The sequence below is a fragment of the Eptesicus fuscus genome, chromosome 12 (genome assembly GCF_027574615.1).
Source record: "Eptesicus fuscus isolate TK198812 chromosome 12, DD_ASM_mEF_20220401, whole genome shotgun sequence".
Taxonomy (NCBI): Eukaryota; Metazoa; Chordata; class Mammalia; order Chiroptera; family Vespertilionidae; genus Eptesicus; species Eptesicus fuscus.
In genome coordinates, this window is record NC_072484.1 from 3,079,009 (window position 1) to 3,084,745 (window position 5,737).

Below are 5,737 nucleotides of genomic sequence, written 5' to 3' on the forward strand. Positions count from 1 at the left end.
CATATGACTTGGATGGTGCTTGGTTTTTTACCAGAGTCCACAGATGATTTTCACTAGGGGCAACCTGGCATTAAATACAGAAGGAGAAGGTGACAGGAAGACTGGACATCAGCTGGCCACTGGAACTCTTCTTGGAAGCTACTACTGATAAGGTGGTGGAGGCATGTGCTAGAGGGCCTCCTGGAGGATCACACTGACTGAAGAGAGTCTCTTCTGATAGATACCTTCACTGCACAATGGCCTTTGCAGCTTCTCTGGCCAAGCTCCAAGCAGAGGCCAACGGTCCTATCTTCCTGGATTACCGGAGAGACCCAATGAATATTGACTGTGGGCACAACTTCTGTCACTCTTGCATCCATCTACAGGGCATCTTTCCCTGTCCTGTCTGCCTCCACCATTGCCCTGACAAGAACTTGAGGAGGAACACCCAATTATGTCACATGACTGATATTGTTAAGCAGATTCCCACTTCAGGGAGCGAGAGGAAATTATAGGAATAAATATCTCTGTGTAAGAAGCACCATGAGGTTCTGACCCTGTTCTGTGAGAAGGACCTGGAGCTGTTGTGTCACCAGTGCAGGGTCTCATCCGACCACCAGGATCAGCCCCTGATACCCATTGAGGAAGCTGCAGGTAGTCACAGAGGAGGATGCTCAAAATGTACATTGAGGCCCTCACTAATCACCTTAAAAATGCTGAAACAGTATATGAAAACCAAGTTGCAAATACTTGGCAAGTAAAGAGAAAGATGGAAAAGTGGAGGGAGGAATTGGACTATGAATGTAAAGAACTTAAGGGTTTCTTAGAAATAGAGCAAAATGAAATTGATAACAATGTACTTATAGAAGATAATGATGTTGAAGAAAAACTAATTAAAAGTGGAAGGCAAATTTCATACCATATGTTCATACTAAACATATGTATTGTACATACAAATATGTACAATAGAAGTATTTGCAGACAGACATGGATTTACTCACAGGTATTAAAAGTATCCACAACAGGTATGAAAACCTGGAGACCCCAAAAGTCTTTTCATGTGAATTAAAGGAGATTTTCACTCTCGACCCACATTAATTGGGCCTGCACAAAATGATCAGCATGTTTCAGGTAGATTTGACACTGAATCTTGAAATTGCTCATCCAAGTTTCACCATCTCAGATGGTCTGCCTGATCCCCAGGTACTTACTTACCCAGTTGTCCTGAGTTCTGAGGGATTTAATGCTGGCAGGCATTTTTGGGTGGTAAAAATAGACGGCAGAGGTGAATATTTCTTAGGTGTGTGTAAATAATCTTTCACCAGAAATACTCTCATATCACCATCCACAAGCAATGGATGCTGGCAATATCAGCTCTGGAATCGTAGATGTGGCCCTGGCCCTACAGGACAGCAGAAGATTGGCATTTTCCTGGACCTTGAGTTGGGAGAGGTTTCATTTTATAATTTGAATAACTGGTCATACATGTATGGAATCACTGATACCTATACAGAAAAATGTATGACTTATTTCTCCAATGCATCTTCTTCAGAATCTCTTCCAATCAGTATAATCAGAGTCTAAAGATGAACAATTTGGAAGAAATTTGGTATGTGCTTAGTTTCTTCCCTTGTTATTGAAAGGGATTCTTATAATAAAGATCCTGATCCCAATTTTGATGCTTGAATATTGAAAGCTTTTAGGATGCACCCTTCTCTCCTCTCTGACATTACACCTGATGGGAAAGATGATGAGAAAGTCCAGGTGCTCCATCCTTGGGTGCAGGGGGATGCTCCAATCAAGCAAGTTTCCATTCGTGTCAGCAGGCTCCAACCAGCAGCACCCAGTAGCCACCATGAACACCAGAAGCTAGTCCATTTTACCTGTGCTCTCAGTCATTTTGGGAACTACTCTAATATCCACTCTACTCTCCTACAAAAACCTCATCTTATGAGTAATAAACTTTTTCAGACTCTTTTGGTATATGGTGAGTCAACATCACTGTGAACATTTGAAACCAATTTTGGATGGCTTCCACCATGACTATGCAATCTGGTCACCACCATTGGCATTGTGAGCAGGATTTCCCAGATGTGAAACACCCCCACCAGGAGTTTCTCTTCTGACTTTGTGTTGTAACACACTCTGGTTCCCTAGGCAAGGGTGTCCTTGAATCTTTGTGCTGCATTTGCTGAGTTCTATGGAGGCTGTGAAGATTTAACTGACCTAAGTCAGAAGTTTGGGTAAGAAACACATTATAATCCAGCCAGTGTGCTCAGTGGTTGATTATCGACCTATGAGCCAGGAGTTATGGTTCGATTCCTAGTCAGAGCATATGCCCTGGTTGCTGGCTCGATTCCCAGTAGGGGGTGTGCAGGAGGCAGCCAATGGATGATTCTCTCTCAGCATTGATGTTCCTATCTCTTTCCCTCTTCCTTCCTTTCTGAAATCAACTATATATATATATTAGCTGTACCTGGCCACGCGTTGCTGTGGCTTAGTCTGGTTAAATGGAAAAGAAAGAGAAGAGAAAGCGCACATTTCTAATACGTTTAATTTCACAATGCTTGAGGGTATACAATATTTTTTGTTGCTCCATTGTCTGTGCAGATAGAGAGATTGTCTGGTTTGCTGACTCTAGAACACACAACATATAATTGTTCATGTGAGAAGCAATCCGTGTCTAGATCTAAACCGCACAATTCTAAAGATTGGCCCTGAGCTTTGTTGATGGTGATTACAAACGCCAATCAAATTGGGAATTGCAATCTCTTAAATTGAAATGGCATATCCGTTGGATCATAGGAATGCAAGGAATGAGGACATCTTTACCTTTGAAAGGTCCTGTCAAGATTGTTGCTTCTATGATGTTGCTCATTAATTTTTTTACTGCAAGCCGCGTGCCATTGCAAAGCTTTGGCTGGTTGATATTTCGCAACATGATAATTGGCACGCCGATTTTCAATTGCAGTACGTGCAGTGGCATCCCTGGCAGATCGAGTGAACTCAAAAATTCTGTTGGATAATTAACCACTTCATCTGCTTCCACAACAGTGTCGACGGACTTGTATGTGACTGCCTCACTTTGAATGTTAGACTGAAGAATATTGTTAAGTTCATAGACGTCTTTGTTCTTGGCCACAAGAATAGCTCGTTCACTTAGACAATCGTGATTCTTATAATTAGTTTGAATATTGGGAAATACTTTTTCAACCAATTCTTAAATTGCAAAAGTTATGAGGCAATGAAATTCATCCTGAGGTCAGATCAACCGGCACCTTTCCGTTTCCAATTTCCAGCAATTGATGTGAGAATATCTCAGCTGATCGATCGTTTTGCAGCTGGACATGCACATTTGTAGTTAATTTTAACGTCTTTACGTGTCACCACAAAGTAGAGTATTTCAGGCAAGCATTTATTTCATCCGCTGGTGTCGATCGAGGAATTACAGGTAATGTTTGCCTGAAATCTCCTGCAAGCAATATTAATGCATTCCCAAATGGTCTGATGTTTCCACGCAAATTTTGCAATGATCGATCAAGAGCCTCAAGCGATTATTTTGTGCACCATTGTGCATTCATCCCAAACAATAAGTTTGCATTTCTGCAATACTTGTGCCATGCTGGATGCTTTGGAAATGTTGCATGTGGGAGTTTCAATGAATTGCATGTTCAATGGCAATTTCAAAGCGGAATGAGCAGTTCTTCCACCTGGTAGCAATGTCGCAGCTATTCCGGACGATGCAAGAGCTAAGGCTATGTCATTTTGGGATCGAATTGCTGCCAGAATCAATCTAATTAGGAACGTTTTACCAGTTCCTCCTGGCGCATCTAAGAAGATTTCTCCAACCCCGCTATTGACAGTTTGCATTATTTGATCGTAAATGTCTTTTTGCTCAAGCGTTAGCTTAGGAATATTTGATTGCACATAAGACAAAAGATCACCCGTGTTGTAATTTTGTTCAAGACGCAATTTTACATCGAATGAAGCAGCAGCAGATCGATTCGGTGATGGCATTCCCAACTGATTGAGAACTTAGTTCGCGATTTCTAAGCACAAATCTTCAATCATTATCAACATTGAAATGGAATCGTAAAATTGGAAATTTGGAAATCGTAAATGGATCGTAAATTGGAAACTTTGAAAATGGAATCGTAAAATATTTAGTATAACGTATGTTGCTTTTACGTCCAACAGATGGCGCTGTTTTTCAAAAAAGCATGTTTTTACCTGTCACAGGTGTGACATCTATATAATAGTAGGTATAAGGTATATAAAAACACGCACGTATTCGAATGCAACATTGTGTCAAAATTTCAAAGCAATCAGTGAAGAACTTTCGGAGATTTAAGATTTTGAACAAACATACATTTTTATTTATATAGAAGATATATCTATTTAAAGAAACATGTTTTATTTGCTTTTTATTATTTTTCATATATATTTTGGGAATTCTAGTTGTCTTGCTTTTGTCTCAGGTTTTATAAAATTTTCATGTACAGGGCTGAGGAAAAGCAGGCTGACAGTAGTGATACAAATATGTACAATAATTAATAACAAATAACACAAGAATAAACTTTTATGTACTAACCACTGTGAAATACTTTTGTTTTAAATCCTCACCAGATGATATGTTTATTGATATAGAGAGAAGAGAGAGAGAGAGAGAGAGAGAGAGAGAGAGAGAGAGAGAGAGAGAGATGCAAAAGAGAAACATCAATCAGTTGCTTCCTGTACTCGCCCTGACTGGGGATTGAACCTGAAACCTATGTGCCCTGAATGGTAATCCAATCTGCAACCTTTGTGGTGTATAAGACCACATTTCCCAAAACTGAGTCACCAACCAGGGCTTTAAACCTACCTTTGACAATCCCTGTATGACTTTCAAACATCACATACTCATTTTTGACATTATGTGAAATTGTCAACCTTTTAGAACATACTTCTGTTTGTATGCCTGTATGTGTATTGTTTACAATGTTTGGAAATAAAGTTTTACTTTGCATAAGAGAGAGAGAGAGAGAGAGAGAGAGAGAGAGAGAGAGAGAGAGAGAGAGAGAGTTGTAGCAGATCTACCTAATACAGAGCACAAGCTGAAAGAGGCAGCCAAAATGAGGAGACAAAGAAACAACCCACAAATAAATAAAAAGAGAATTCTTCAGAAGAAGAGATAAATGAAATGGAGATAAGAAATTTATCTGATATGGAGTTCAGAATAATGATAGTAAAGGTGTTCAACAGCATAAGAAAAGATACAGTAACTATGAAAACAGAAATAAAGAATGACAGCACAAATAAAGAACACATTGGAAGGAACACACAGCAGATTAGTGAAAGCTGAGGATCAAATCAGTGAATTAGAAGATGGGGTTGAAAAAAATCTCTCAGAAGCAGGAAAATGGTGGCCGAATAGGCAGGCATGCCGTGCACCTCGTTCCAAGGCCAGCAACTAAATTGAAGAACATACACCCAGAATTAACCAATTAGACACAGCTGAGGAGACAATTCACGACAAGGAAGGCAGAGGACACCTGGAGAACTGTAGGAATGGGGATCTGGGCTGGAGATGGACAAAGGACCACTGGGCTGAGAGGGTGAGGAGAAAGCTGCATTGCACCAAAGTCGTGTCCCTTTGTCGGACAAGCGTAACATCTGACTGTGGAAAGGAAAAGCCACAAGCTGCTGGCAGCCAGGGAATCTAGGTCTAAGACCACAGCCTTGAAAAGAGGCATCCAGAAAGGTGGCCTGAAAAGCAGCC

The 5,737-nt window shown here is 40.4% G+C and overlaps 1 pseudogene; it reads left to right on the forward strand.

Moving 5' to 3' along the window:
- Positions 1-236: 236 nt before the first annotated feature.
- LOC114229573 (tripartite motif-containing protein 60-like) lies at positions 237-1,563 on the forward strand (annotated as a pseudogene).
- The last annotated feature ends 4,174 nt before the right edge of the window (positions 1,564-5,737 follow it).